A 15,646-nucleotide genomic window follows, 5' to 3' on the forward strand; every position below is an offset into this window, starting at 1 on the left:
TTTTTTTTTTTTTTTTTTGGGGGGGGGAGGGATGTTTGCAAGATATTTACACAAAGCTAGCTATATCCTAGGTTACCAAAGCTATTTAATGGTTTGTCTTCTGTGTGGAAGATTTCACGTATTGCACTGCTGTTACCTGGTGTCCATTCTGTGGCTTAGACAATCAGAAGTGCTGTGTGTTGGTGTGAATGTTCAGGGTGAAAATTAGAGCTGAATGAGTAATTCCAGTTTTCTTCTTATGGCACGTAAATATTTTAGTGCTTTAACAACTGTCTTAATGCAACACTACCACTTACATGTGACTGCTAACCGGCTGTGGCTCTTAGCTATTACTGTAGTAATGAATGGCTTTAGAGAGCAGTTGTCACTTGAAAAGTGAATTAAGCATAAGGGAAGTTATTGAGAGGTATAAATAGAGATGTATCTGTGTTCCATAGCGTTCAACATGAAGTTTGACCTTCTGTGGGTAAATCCAGAATCGTTTCCATATATATATGCACTTGCAGAATGTTCAAAAGCAAAAAACATGGGGCACTGGAGAGTGTTGCTTTGAGTGTGAGGGTTTTCTTTGTGCAGGTGCAGCATTTTGCACAAATCAAGATGGTGAAGTTGGCTTTTGAGAAACTGATTACCTGTATTACACATATGGAAAAGTGGAGTCTGCAGTATTTCAGCCCATGGCTAATTTTTAATTGTGATTACTGTATTGACAGGAAGGCAGAGCTGGGAAGAACAGCTGTGGTCCTGCAGGAGTGCATTGTAGCAGTGTGTGTATAGAGCACGGTCCATCTTATTGTATTGCTGTGCATTAATCATTACTCTCAAGGGACGTGTTCTTAACTGATCCCTAATGTTATTAATGTGCCTTCGACAGTTTGTTTCTGAGCACAGTAAGTAACAGTATGCTCACCTCTGTTTTGCACTGCTGTTTAACTACCTGTTTACAAAGAGTTACAGCGTAGCTGCATCTGACTACAGCCAACAGCTGGGGTAGGCTGGTAGTGCTGTGCACCATTGCTGCAGAGAGCCACGATGCATGGGATGTGTATTTGCTGCACTGAATTATTGGTGTGGATAAGAATAATGCTCCTGGCTTTAGTTGCTGATCATACTCACATTTGCTGTCTTCAATGAAAGCAAAGATTTAGGCTGTTAGCTCACACTTAACATGGAGAGGTATCTTCATTTCACAGTCTGTATTTGTTTCTTGTTTATACTGTTTTCTTCCCATTTGTGAAGCAATAGGGCAAAATTAATTTGTTTTGTTTCCCTAAATAGCTCTACTGAGATTTAATTTATTTCTTTTCCTGGGCTGATTTTTGCAGTTTACATTTTTTGAATGAGTTGTAGTAGTGATAAAGATCTGTTTCCACATAAGGAAACAAGATGCTTCAAAGTCCCTCCTCAACTCCCAGTTATTGCTAAGTTAGGTGTTTTTTCATGTAGTGTGGTTCTGTTTTAAAATCCCAAATTGAGAGTCCAACACAAGATAAAATGTAAGAATCAGTTATTTCTGGGCACAGCAATAGCCATTGGATTCTTGTGATTTGGTCCTGCTGTTTCTCAGAAGAAGGCCCTGCATCAGAGCTAGGATGTCACTTCTGGAAGCAGGTTTGGCATCCCTACTTTTCTTCAGATTCCATAGATACCTCTGGAAATTAAATGAATCTGGTGGGATTTATATCAACTTACACTAAGTAGTTTGCATCACTTTGTCTCTGCTTTCCCTGGACAACATGCAGGGAGGCAGTCTGGGCTCGTGCTCTTTGTCTGGCTGTTTTCAGAAATATTTGGCAGACTGAATGGTTCCTGAGCTGCTCTTGTTGCTTTTTCTTCCCAGACTGAATGTTTTTCTTTGCTGTTGGTATTCACTGCTGCCATAAATCTCTCTACCTGGGTGTGCATCTTTTGGAGCTGATTTGCCTTGCAGCACAGAAGCTGTTCTGTAAGCTTCATGTAGGATATTGGATTTTGTTGTTGCCATGTTTGAACTGCTACAGAGGTTCTGCAACCAACAAACCTTAAGCCTGTATGAATTTCTTTAAAGCTTATTTTCTTACCTGTTCTGAGAGCTGACCTTATTTCATTCTATTCAAGAGTGATGATGTCAGTGCTGCTCAATGGAGCAACCTTAAGCAGTGGTATTTTGAGGATTTTGCTCTTAGCATCATTACTGCTCTGATGATGAATTTGGTTCTACTTTATGGCCCCACTATTCTGTGTTAACTTTGTAGTGTCATTACGGTGGAGAAAACTTCTTCAGGATTATTTAACTCTTAAAAACTATACACAATATGGGACAAGAATAATGAATATTGCACACTTGTGAATGTATGAGAGCAGTTGACTTTGGAATGCATATATTTAATTAATGTTATTTTTAAATAAGTGCACTAGGCTACTGAAGAGATGGGTATTGTGGCCCTGCTTCCACTAAGCCAGCAGCTTGGAACATTGACTATCAAGAAACTACAGCAAAGTGTGTTCCTGACCTTGGTTTGGTTTCTCTCTATGCTGACAAACATGGAATTAATAGGATTGTTTTCCTTCCTCTTAAAGCTGAGGAATGGACCCATAGCAGGAGCTTTGGCTGAATTAAATGTGTGGGTTTCTAAGGATTTTGCACCTTGTTTCTCTCCCACTTGTTTGGACAGAAATGAGCTGTAGCCATCAAGGCCTGGATTTATTTCTGGAGCAGTTCATTGCCACCAGCACTCCCTGTTGTTTTGGGAACGTGATATGAAATTAGGCATCCCTTACTATTTGTTATAGATCACTTTCTAATTAAAAAATAAAATAAAATCACTTTCCCAATCAATTTCAGTTACATAAAATGGGAGGTAATTATCTTTCTTCATTAGCAATACTGTAATCAGAGGTGCAAAAAATGTGTGTTGTCTGTGCTTTTAGAGACCAGAAATACCTGAGGTTGGGAGCAACTTGAAAAAATGTGGGCAAGTGGAGCTGTAAATCCTCTCTGCTTGTTTTCCTTTCTAATACTCATTTGGCAATTATCCACATATAGTCTCTCAGAAGAGGGTTAGAAAGGATGAAAAGTCAGCTTGCAATCCTTGCCAACAGGAAATTACTTTACATTTTTTTAATTGTATGAAATACAACCAGTTTAAAACTCATTTATGCACAGTAATAACTTACTGAGCATAGTTGGTTTTTTTTTTTCACAAAATTAGGTTGTTTCCCATTAAATATGGGAAAAGTTTCCTTTTATTTTATATGACATATGCAAAGATGAACAGTGTCTGTATTTTAATATACTATTTGGTGTCTGAAGCATCTTTTACATGTTTGTTGTTCAGACTCATGTATTTAATAGCAGGTTTGACACTGCTGGTGTCGCACTGCAGGAGGTCTTAAAGCTGATCCATTCAATAGATCCAACAGCAATATGTGAAAGAACAATTTAGCTATAATTGCTGGTGATACAACAGCCAAAGTTGATGAGAAGGTTTGTGTTATGTGTGTGAGAGTCTCAGAAAGGAGAGAAAGCTGTACTCAATAATGGCCAGTGTAGTTTATTAGAGTATTATGAATGTGATTGATTCCTTTTAAATAACCAGCTGTGTTGTATGCCTCCTTAATAAATAGTTATGGCTTGTTGCTTCATTTTGTTCAATCTGCACTATTTATCAGCTGCTGTCCTTCAAGAGAGTTCAACTTGTTTTGTCATTCTGCCTTGAAAAGATGTTGTGTGTTCTGCTTTAACACAGTTAAAAAAAAACAAACAATTAAAATCTTCACTTTTTATGACATTGATTTTATTATTTTGACACATTCTGTGGGTGAAGAAGGAGCAGTTTGGGTTTGTTTTTATTGTGCTTGGGCCTAAGGAATATCCTTTGAGCTGGATGCAGTGTTGTACAAGGCTGCTCATTGATGAGCTATAAGTGGCAACAGAACTCCTTCATGCTGGATGTCCTAAAAGATGCTGAAAGAAGGCAGTGCTTTGCAGATCACTGATGTGCAGAGCTGTACTTCCCCCCACCTCAGCAAGATGGATTTAGCTGGTATATGGAAACTCCAAAATCTGGGTTTGCACACTAACAGCGTGTCTATGTGCGCATTGGGTGGGCTCAAGCATCAAAAACCAAAGTGTGTCACTGGTAAACGACAAACATTTAGCACACTCAGTCAGACACCCTTCTGCATACAATATCTAAGCAGTTTATAAGGGTTGAGGGTGATTTATCTCAGTAACACAAAGGTGTTATGCTGCAAGTTTGGCCAGTTGCTTTGGCTGACAGGGCCCGTGATTCCTCCACTAATTACAGATGGGTTATAAGCTGCCCCTTGTTAAATATGTTGTTGATGGAGTTAATCCCATCTTACACAGTGAATTTGTTACTGGTAGCAATTCAAGCATTGCACGGTTCTTGGGAGGATGAGTTTGTTTGTCTTGAGGTGTCTGGCATGAGGGGCATGCTATGTTACTGCTCAGAACTGAGAGCAGCAATGTCAGATGTGGAGAAAACAGGCCTTCTGAAGCACTGTTCTTGAGCATGTCCTTAGGGAAACGTGCCTCCACTGATGGCTCTCTCTGTGTTTACTCAGATACAGCCTGGTTGCTTTGATACTTGTTCCAAAACACCTGCAATGGAATAATTGCAACTGTTTTAGTATAACTATGCTGGCAACTTGCCTGCAAAGAAGACACTTGTGAAAACAGTCAAACATTTTCCTCCTAGCCCAGCCTATTTCCACCACCACAGCCTCAAATTAATCTGATAGTTTAGTTATCTTACATAGATTTTTAAATAATGCTAATTTATATATTTAATGGATAGTCTGATTTTTATTTTTTTATTTTTATTTTTTTTAATGAAGACATGTAGTTTGGTTATACTGTTGAGGTTTGAGTCATCACTGAATATCCCAGTTTGGAAGGAATCCATAAGGATTATCCAATCAAGTTCCCGGTTCTGATATAATTCTATATAAAAATGAAAATTGTTTTCATAGGGCTTGTTAACATTGCTGAGAAGACTTCTGATTCCAGCTGATGAATCGTGATGTGGATGGATACATAAATTTCAAGTGTATTGAGTAAGGAAACACAGCTCAGCAGGACAGCAGATGGGTGAGCTGGAGAGGAAACGTGAAGGTAGGGAGGTGTTTGGGAGGCACTGGGACATGCTGAGTCACTGGGAAAGGGCTGGAGACAGTTTGGGATAAGAAAATGAGATGGTTTTATCTATCTTTATGCCTCTTTCTCAACTGAAACCTCTATCAAGCAGAAGACGGACACATTTGACTAGCTTAAAGCATCTGACTAATCCCATTGACACCAGTGGTACTACTTAATCACTTAAATAGGTACTGCTTTTAAGTAACTTTGAAATGGTTTAAACTTCTCATGTTAATGACATCCCATAAGGAAACCAGCTGCTCATTTCTTCTGATAGTTTAGTATTTTCTAAATACTTCCATGCAACACCTTCTGCCCAGCTCTTGTCTGATCTCTCCAGATGACTGTGTGTGCTCCAGGATGTTGGCATATCTTTCATGAGCTTCATCACTTTCAGCAAAGAAGTTGTTCACAAACAGATGAGTACTTCATTATGATTAAATTCTATTTTATTCAATGTAAAAATCTTCTAACCTTGCAGTGAAAGGTGCTGCTCATGCTGAGTAGTCAGAAAATAGTTGGCAAGCTACTAGCACTTGGTGATGTTTGGTCACAGGAACCTGCTACGAACATGCTTCTGAATCTAGCCCTCATGGAAATGTCACTTCTCAGGAAGCAATACCACTAGGGTGGGAAGAAAAGGCAAAGAAACAAACTCAACCACCCAAAATACCTCTGCTCTTCAGGAATGCGTGTTTTCAGAAAAGGTGGAGTATTTACAAGTGAAGCTGTAACAGAAAAGGGAGGGATCAGAAAGAAGAAATACAAAGAAAACACCCATGGGAGACATGGTGCTTGCTTAACAGCAATGGAAACATTTTTGAGGAACAGTTTTATTTTTAGAAGTGTCTGTTTTCTACAGAGAATATTATTTATCAAGGACTGCATTGCTCTCACTGTAAAAGAAGAAATTAATCCAGTACCTGTGACTAGCAGCATCGCTGGGTTTTTTCTTCATGAAGAAAATAGTCTGTGGAGAAAGGTAGATCTTATAAATACCTTCATTCCCTTGATATCAAAGCTGAGCCATGCAACATTCAGGAAATATTAGACAACTTTCATGAACAGAATCATAGACTATCCTAAGTTGGAAGGGATCAAGTCCAACTCAGTGACATCTCATATGAACTGATGAGCCCATAGGATCACAAAATACTGTCACTTGGAACAGACTTCTGCAGTATCTGCTTCCACCCCTGCTCATAGCACAGCCAGTTTCATAGCTCAGGGTCTTGTCCACTCATGGACAAATTTGAATGGACATTACACATCCTCTCTGGGTGGTTGTTCCAATGCTGCACCACTCTCACAAGGAAGATATTCACTTTTCTCCTGTCCTGTTTAGGATTTCCTTGACTTCTGTTGGTTTTTCTGTGCCTCTGAGAAGTCTGGCAATATCTCCTATAGCTCTCTCCCTACCCTTTGGCTTCTGGTATGTGTCAGTAAAGCTTAAGAGGAATGTGAGGTCATGTAATGGAAAGTAGGTAATGATGAATGTCCCTTCAAAAGTTTATCAGCTGTACAGTGGGAGCAATTTGCAGTTGTGCTCTGTGACTGCATTTATAGGAAAGCTCAAGGTTAGTCATGCTTTCACCTGGAGCCTTAAGCAGGTGCCAGGGGGAAGAAGTTCAGTTCCATAGCACTTGTGAGGACAGAGGGTTTTGTCAAATCAGATGAGCTCTGCTGTGGGCGCCAATTTGTTACTGAAAATTTGACTTTTGTAGAGTCTGCCATAGCCTTGGTACATCAGATTTAGAGTTCCACAATCACAAATCTGAGAAGTCTGAAAAAATATATGAAGTTGTCAGAGAGAAAGGGTTAAAAATAATCCAATGGACAATGACAGCATAGGAAATGGCTGTGCAGGTGCAGTTCTGTGAAGGATTAGGGGATTACTAAGCACATTTGGGATCAGCAATGCCTGGCAGAATGGGATGTACAAAGGAATGGAGAGGCTGCAGTAATTCTTCTTTCCTTCCCCAGCACAGCAGTAATGGAACTGCGCCTGGTTTTGATCCTTAGTCTTCAAGCTTAGTGGATTTAATCCAATTAAGGGTAACAAATCATAGAATCATTCAGGTTGGAAAAGACCTCTAAATTTCCAAGTCCAGCCCATCCCCACCATGCCCACTGACCATGTCCCTTAATGCCAGATCTCCCATAGTCCTTGAACACCTCCAGGGCAGGTGACCACACGACCTCCCCGGGCTGCCTGTGCCACTGCATCACCACTCTTTCTGAGAAAGAAATTGTTCCTACTATCCAACCTGATAACTGATCCAATCAGTGGGTCAGAACCAGAGCTGCTGAAGACGAGCGAGAGTGACAGTCTGCATCTGTGTCAAGGGTTCCTGCCAGAATAGAAGGGCATGGAGTGTTTGTCTTGTTCAGGGCCTGCAAGGTTAATCACAGGACAAATGGTTCAGATCTACTGCCTAGAAAGAAGCTTATGTTAAAGATGCAAAAACTCTGAAAAAGATGGCTATATGAACCTTTTATAAGCTATTTTTGGAAACATTTAATACTAAGCATGTGTCACTTCTGTTTATTCTTCATTGCCTTTCCACAGACACATTGCCTTTTCTTCATTGTCAAGATATTTGAGTCAGTCTGTAAAAGTTGCTGAGAGATGTTCTCTTGTTTGCGCAGTCCTGAGCGCTGGCAGAGACAAGCTGCAAGGAGATGAGTGAAACCATGAGGCAAATGCTCCTGAATATACATCAAGGTGGCAGTAATTCAAACAGGGATCTTCTTCCCATTGGATAAATGTGTCAGATTTTTGGAGTTAAATCCAGTTTTGGTGCTTCCTTTTCAGACTGTAGGAAGGATTCTCCCACGTAAAATGGTCACACATTTATTAACCAAAGTATGTTTAAAAGCTGTCCTTAAAACAAACACCTTTGAAATGCAACAGGTGAACCACAGTATTGGGTGCAGAGCTGGAAGCCCTTCCAACGATGTCTGATCTTTCTTTCCCTTTCCTGGAGGTGTCCAAGGCCATGGATGGGGCAGCCTAAGGTGCTGGGGAGGAACCAAAGTTACAAGTCGTTTGTAATAAAGCTTACTATGAGCCTTTGCCTCTGTCTTAAAGTAACACCTGGCGAGCAGTGTGGAGTAGGGCACTAACTTAGATGATGTGAGCTAAATGTGATTGGTTTGCCTATTCCCAAGAATTTTTTGTCTTACGATAAGGATGAGTAGAGAAGGACAGCACAGTGGTATTCATGCTCTTGAACTCTTCTGATATGTCTGACATAGTTTACAAATACTCTCTCAAAAACTGCGAGTAAATAGGTGGTCACTGATACTTCATACCAAAGCTGAGCTGCCATAGACTTTCTTTCCATTTGTTTCACCTTCCATGTCTGATGGTGGTTGGGATCTCCAGAAGAAAGCAGCTTGTACAGCTGCTATTTACGACTTTGGGTGGTTGTCCTGATGTTCCTGCACAGGCAGGTCAGGTGTGACTGGGATGAACTCTTTTAGAAGGAGTATAGAAAAAAGAGCTAGAGACTCTTTAAGTAAAGTAGGGGTAAAGACCCCTACAAGTGTTTCAAAGATGGTTTGGAAACCTGTCTTGCTCAAATATCCTGATCAGTGTGCAAGTTATGTCGTGTTTTCATAAATTCTGCTGACTCTTTCAACTGGATATCAAATTTCATCTCATTTGCTATTGTAAAATTATACAAATTATGGGAGGAAGTGAGACTTTGTTATTCAGGCTACATGTTTTGACTCCCAGTCACGTTTGGAATTGTTTGCCCATGTTGTGTCTAGCAAGGAAATGACTGAGACTGGAAGCAAGAAGGGAAATGGAATAGAGTGAAGTAGAAGCTTACAAGGCTGCCTGCAACTGCCTTGTAATTAACCTGCAGGCACAGTAAAACCATGCAGCGGTGCTTCAAGTTCCATGGACAACCCAAAGTCAATGGTTCCATACTGAAAGTCAAAGTGCTTTCATAGAGTCGACGAGATCCATCACCCTGTTGACAACACCTCTATCTGCAGCAACTGATCTAGACAGAATGATTGTTGAGCACAGCAAACATGTGCAACTGAAAAAATTATGGAGAAAGTCTTCCCTGTGGCCATATTATGCTCCACAAAGGACCAGAATGTGATTAGGAACAGTTGGTGTGGATAGATGAACGGTTGGTAGTGCCAGAACCAACCTGGTGGCCTTCTGCAATGAGGTAGTTGGGGGTGGGGAAAGCAGTGGATTTTATCATGATTTTGTCATTTTTCTCTCATACCTTATCTTCAAATACAGACTGGATGGGTAGAGAGCAAACTGGGTGGAAAACTGTCTGGAATCCTGGACTCAAAGATATTCAGGGTTTCCCAGTCCAGCTGGCAGGCTGTTCATTTCCCTTCTGTTGATAAACAAAGCCTTCTGGTTTTCCAGTTTTCCTGTCCTTATCTCCTGAGAGTTGGCATCAGGTAGCTTACTTCTCTCATTTTTTTGCCCACCATTTCTGACTTAATTGTCTTTATAACGATACTCTGATCTGTATTCTGAACTTCTTCTCTTCATAGTGTTTTCCGGTTCAGAGTTGTGAAGCTCTCCCAATGCTGCCATAAGCCAGAATGCCCCTGCTTCCTGGGCCTCTTCTATCAGCGGGAAGATCTTTGGGAAACACTATGTGAGATCTAGGTATGTTTTTTTTTTTTTCTCCCTCCTCAATCCTACAGCTTTGAGTCATTTTTGAGGGTAACTTGATTATATTTTGACTCAAAAGGAATGGGGAACGTGAGCAGAAACATGCCATCTCTCCATGTCACATGGGTGAGTGGTGGGCTGTGGCCATGGGAAGATTTGAGAACGGTGTCCTTTCATTTCCTTCATAAGAGTCATCAGTCAGCTGCGTCCTGTGCCCAACTTCTGTGCAGAGAAACCAGCCCTGCTTGTAGCACTGGATGGCTTCAGTGTCTTTTGTTGGCCAACATCCTTGGTCATCCCATTGTGTTACATTCATGAATCCTTCTGATCTTACTACTTTTCTTCATCACCTTCTCCCTCAGCTTTTCTTCCAATGAAATCTCACTGGCATCCAGATCATACTGGGTTTTAGTTTTCACCCAACACAAACCCAATGTGAGACTTAACTAGAGGCTTCAAAATTAAGGTTTCTGCTATGTGCAGACCAAGGCAGAAACAGCTTCAATAACTGTACACTGATGTTGTGCATTGTACAGCTGCCACAGTCCCCTGCCTTTGGTCCCTCTTCCTCTTTTCAACCCCTACTTTCAACATTTCTAATAGTCCCATTTGGGATTTTCTTCTGGAAAGTGACTGAGTAAACGTTTCATGGCAGGTATGGGGTGGTGGTTGGGCTGCATGATCTGACTGGTCTTTTCCAACCTTGATATTGCCGTGCCTCCAGCTGATCCCTGCTTTCAGACGCTCAGAATGTTATCTGCTTTGTTTGCTGCCATAAATAAACATATCTCGTAGTTCCCTCCTGATAGCCGTGCGGAGGTGAAGTGCTGGAGGGGCAGCCAGCTGGGTCTGTTCTAGCTCCCAGATCAATAGTGGGACTGGGTTTTAAACTCTAAATAGCAAACTTTGATTGCAAAATCTGCTTTGAGAAAATAGTTTAAGATTAGCAGTTTTACTGCTATGTGGAAAGTATGATTTTTATATCTCTGAGATGTGCAACTCAAAGCCGTTTCTGCAGTGTTCAGAAAAGATTCATGCTGCAAAAAGGAAGAGATTGCTTTATTCTTGCTGCTTATTGGCCACTGTGGCAACTTTGCCTGGGAGGTTCTAAATACACGTATGATTGAGCTTTGAGAAAGGTGTTCAGTAGATGTGTAAATGTGGCACTGAGGGACATGGTCAATGGGTACAGTGGGGATGGGTTGAGGTTAGACTGGGGATCTTAGAGGTCTTTTCCAACTGGAATGATTTTGTGATTCCTATACTGAGGAGCAGTGTCTGAAGTTGGTATCTGCCTGTTCTCAGTCCCTGCGTATTTATCCCTTGGCTGTGGGATGGATCTGAGCAGCTCTGACCCACTCTATCCCCCCACACCACCTCTGATTTCCCCCCTGTGCCACCCACCCCATCCAGTCCCCAAACCATGCCCTTTTGCTTCTCTCCCGCAGGAAACCTAATCTCTCCGGTAAATGACACCCAGAGCTATTTTGGAGCTGTGCTGTGGGGGGAAAGCAAAGCACGTCAGCAATGTGACAGCCAGGAGGGGTGGGCAGGGGGGGTGGCACAGCCTAACCCTGAGCGGCGAAGGCACTGCGGGGAACTCGGGGGGACCTTGTGCCGTGCGTCCCTATCGCCGCTGGGGTTTCTGTTTTATTTTGCTGAAGGGGAAAGGGGGGAACCAAAGCCAACATGGTGTCCCCATGTCCTCTGTTCCCCTTTTCCCCCTTCCACCTTCTGTCATCTCCATAGGAAGCGGCTTTCTGTCACTCTGCCCACAGAATTCTACCTCCTCAGGCTCCAGGTAAGACCGAAACCTTCAGCTGTGGGGAGGTGTGAGATTTGGGTATTTGAGATAAAAGGAGAACAGTGTTTGTGGCTGTGGAAGGGGTGATGTTGTTTCCGTGGCAGTGTTACTGCACTGGAGCATGGTTTGTGAAGCGTGTTTGGAGAGGGAGCTGAGAGTGGAGATGGTAAATCCATCAGCTGGGGAGCAAACATGGATTGCATTGCTGGTTTACTTCTGGCTGTGTTAAAAAGAAACACTGATCAAGTTAGAGGAGAAAACAGGATAGAGTCATCATTAAACTTCTATTGGTTGTGTTTGGCATATTTGTCCCCAAACTGGTGATAGCAGCATGAATGAAGAGCCTGGAAAAATAAGAGAAGTGGCAGCAAGAAGTGCTTTTTAGAGTTTTATTTGCAGGGCGCAATTCTCAGTGAGAGCTCTTTCCTTCTGAGCTCCTTGCCGGTGCCGACACCGATTCAAACCACTGCCCCCACCCTCCTCACATTTCTCCAAATGGCTCTGATGGGCAGAGATGGAGCCCGACAGCTGAAGCTATTTTTGTCCCCACAGCTCAATGGGGTGGAGTGGCTGTTAGGACAGTGACGTCCTCGTTAGAATACAGGCACTGGAGACGGAGGATCGTGGCTCATTGAGGGAATTCTTTCTCTCTATGGCTGTTGTCATCTCGCAGCTCCCTCTCATAGGAAATACACTGTGTTAAGTCTTCCAGCTTAATATAAGTGAGTTTATTTCTCTGTTAATGCTGATGGGAAAGTATGTGAGTGTTGGGGGTATTTGTTTCAGGACTGTTTTATTCATGGATATTCATGTTAGAAGTGATATATTGCAAGGACATGGTCGCAAGTTGTGCCAGAAGAGATTTAGATTGGATATTAGGAAGGATTTCTTCATGGGAAGGTGTTGAAATGGGCTGCCCAAGAAAGTGCTGGAGTCCCCATCCCTGGGGGTATTTAAGGAATGCACGGGGGTGACACTGAAGGACATGGTTCATGGTGGCACCTTGTGATCTTGAAGGTATTTTCTAATCTAGGGATGCTGTGATTCTGCTGCAATGGAGAGAGAAGTCTATGGAGAGGATTAATTAAGTGATATAAATCAGTGTGAGTCCACTATGCTCCTGAACCTCCCAGGTTCACCTGCTCAATCTCCCAGTCTATGCTGCCTAAGCAGATGTAAGTGTTCTGCCACAGCCACTTGCATCTAGGATATGGTACAGGCAAAACCCAATAGGAAGAAATTTGTGATGAATTTACTAGCATTTACATCACCCCTTTTCTGTCCTCAGAATTATATTTCCCTTCTCTTTCTGTCCTTTTCATCCCCATGAAGCAGCAATGAGCATCACCTAAGGCCTGCCCTGTGTTGTAGATGTTATTTATGTTTAGTCAGAGCAGCCTGGGTGGCTTCAGGCTTAGAAAAACAAAAGAAGATGCCATGTAATTTGGAGTGGGGATTATTGGACTTATATCGATTAAGTCATCTATTTCGCTTCAGTCTGCCATGTGTTACACCAACTCTGTAACCATCACACATTGCTTATGTGACTGGAAGGTGACCTGACTACATTGCCCAGTGGTTGCACAAACCATGTGGATGATGCCTGTTGGAATTTTCTGAAGGTTTGACTCTTTTATTTGATACCAGTTGTTAGAAATATTCAGTTTATTGAGAAAGGATTCATACCAGGAGTGTGAGTTGATGCAGGTCCCTTCCTAGATGCTTGTGAAATTAGCCCTAATTGACTTCTGCAGGTCAAAATGGTAAAATTGTCATGAGCATAGCCAAATTTTGCTCAGGGTTGCTCATGTTGAGCACCACATGTTAGCAAATAGCAACTTATGAAGCTTTCCTTCTTTCCTTAGCCTCTCCTGTAGGCTTTAGCCAACTATAGAGGCAACATGGAGTGCAAGTAAGCCCTACCCTGAGTTGAGACAGAAGCTTACTGCAGTAGGCTTAGTTTATTGCACAGACTTCTCTGTGTCCTACATCTCCTATAGCACACCTATCCCCCAGCCAGCACAGAAAGCTCTTCCATTGCTCATCCTGTGACCTTTGGATGTGCCAGATCTGCTGTCCCTCACTGCAGTGGAATTCAGAGTAGCCCAAGCTCAGCTCTGTGTCCAGCTCCTCAGTGACAGATCCCATTCCTGCTCTGATGAAGCAGGCGCCAGATGAATGCCGTCATCTCAGATCAGTCTATCTGTGCAAATCTCTGTGTGCACCTCATTTGGAGACATAATGGGCACGGAGCACTGGGTGTGCTGCTGTGCCTTTCATCTGTGAAGCACCACTGTAATGGTTCATAGGTGTCCATTGCTCTGACATCACAGAGCTTACAGCTGACACTGCACTCGTGCTGTTTGCTTTCTAACCTCTGTTCCCTGAGAGGTTGTTAGAAGTAATAAGGCAGTGAGATTACTGCCCAGCAGCACTTAAAACATGAAAGGAAATCTGCACTGTCCATTTTATGACCCATCAGTTTCCCATCCCACCCACAGAGCAGTTTCCTCTGATTTTTAAGTGGAAAAACACAGGCAAATAAATAATGTAAACTGCACAAATACCATTGCTGCCTTGATTTTATCTGAAGCTTTATGTTTTAGTGATATTCTTTGAAAGTTTTGGGACTCAGAAACAGGAGCTTCCATAATTATATTGCCCCTTATCTCAGGAGAGGAGGGATAGCAAGGCTGCAGAAGTAAGTCCAGGAAACATGAACTCTACAGCAGGCACAGGACAGGTCTTAATGTGGTTTCTGGAGAAAACTCTGTGCTTTTGGTTTGCATTAAGACTTCAGCAGTTGTTTGGGTTTAGGCAGGTGTTAGAGTCATAGAATCATTCAGGTTGGAAAAGACCTCTGATATTTCCAACCCCAGTCCACCCCCACCACGTCCCTCAGTGCCACATCTCCACGGCTGTGGAACGCCTCCAGGGAAACCCTGACTGTGTGCATGGCTGTCTGTTGTTTCCTGGGCAGTGATTTGACTTATTTGCATTATCTGACACTTGTGCTTCTTTCCTCAAAACACAAAAAAGTGGAAAAATTGAATGGATAAAGGTACAGGCCAAATGGCATGTACTTTGCTCCCAGTATGCTCAGAAATACCCACATGTGAATGTGATCTCTGCTGCAAATGATGCATCACAGCGGGATTATAAAGTGAAATGTGGCACTGGTAAATGTCTGAGATTAACTGGAAGGGGCATTTGCACTGATGAGGTTTACTCATGTTTTGTTGCCCTGTGATTATAAAGAGATCAGTCCTCATGTTTGCAGAGAGTTAATATTGACAATGAAGTTTGTGTGTGCCTGTAAGGAGTCTACATTAGTGTATTTGCTTAATAAATTTCTTAGAGTTGCACTCTAGAAAAATCAACTGTTGGCCTTACAGCAATATGCCTGCCTGGCTATGTGCTCCCTCTTGCTTCTCATCCATTTTTCAGTCTAACCAAGGGAGATGCCTTTTCTCCTATTTGAACGTAAAAAATGTGTTTTTACTAGTCCAGCCTACCTAAGGAATAAGGAATCATAAAATCATCAAGGTTGGAAAGACCACTTTTTTTTTTGCTCTTTGTGATATCATGGGTTTGAAACTGGAATGGAGTTGGTGTGGGAAGGATGAAATAGGACAATGCCTTCCAAAGACAGAGCCAAACAATTTGATGCTAGGATGCAGCCTGAAATTCAGCCTAATGGTCAGGGAAGGTTGGGGCATGGGTTCCAAGTCCATGTTTTAATTTATTCTTTGTTACTGTCATAAATGCTACTGCTTGATTCTCAATGAACTTCAATCCCAGCATCTCACCACCCTCAATTAGAATTCTACTGCCTCAAATGAGCACAAGGCTCTGATCATCAGTCAATTGACTTCAGTGGAAATTTCCACTGACTTCAGTGTACTTTGGCTCCAGCCCAATGCCTGTGTCTGCATCTTCCAGCCTTTCATGCAGCTTCTCTGCTTGCAACCTTGTAAGTGTTTATGAGAAATATACTTTAAAGCACAAGTGAGGACAGAGGTTGGATGCAGTCGGAGGG

General features: G+C 42.2%; 1 protein-coding gene across 1 annotated transcript in view; it reads left to right on the plus strand.

The window, feature by feature from the left end:
- Window positions 1-11,353: 11,353 nt before the first annotated feature.
- The window catches only part of OBSCN (obscurin, cytoskeletal calmodulin and titin-interacting RhoGEF), a 175,186-nt gene continuing 170,893 nt past the window's right edge, over window positions 11,354-15,646 (plus strand). Inside the window, exon 1 of the mRNA XM_090143262.1 lies at window positions 11,354-11,604. The gene's annotated coding sequence lies outside the window, so the exon portion shown is untranslated. The remainder of the gene's footprint in view (window positions 11,605-15,646) is intronic.

Source organism: Phasianus colchicus, chromosome 6 (genome assembly GCF_987193195.1).
Source record: "Phasianus colchicus chromosome 6, bPhaCol1.hap1.1, whole genome shotgun sequence".
Taxonomy (NCBI): Eukaryota; Metazoa; Chordata; class Aves; order Galliformes; family Phasianidae; genus Phasianus; species Phasianus colchicus.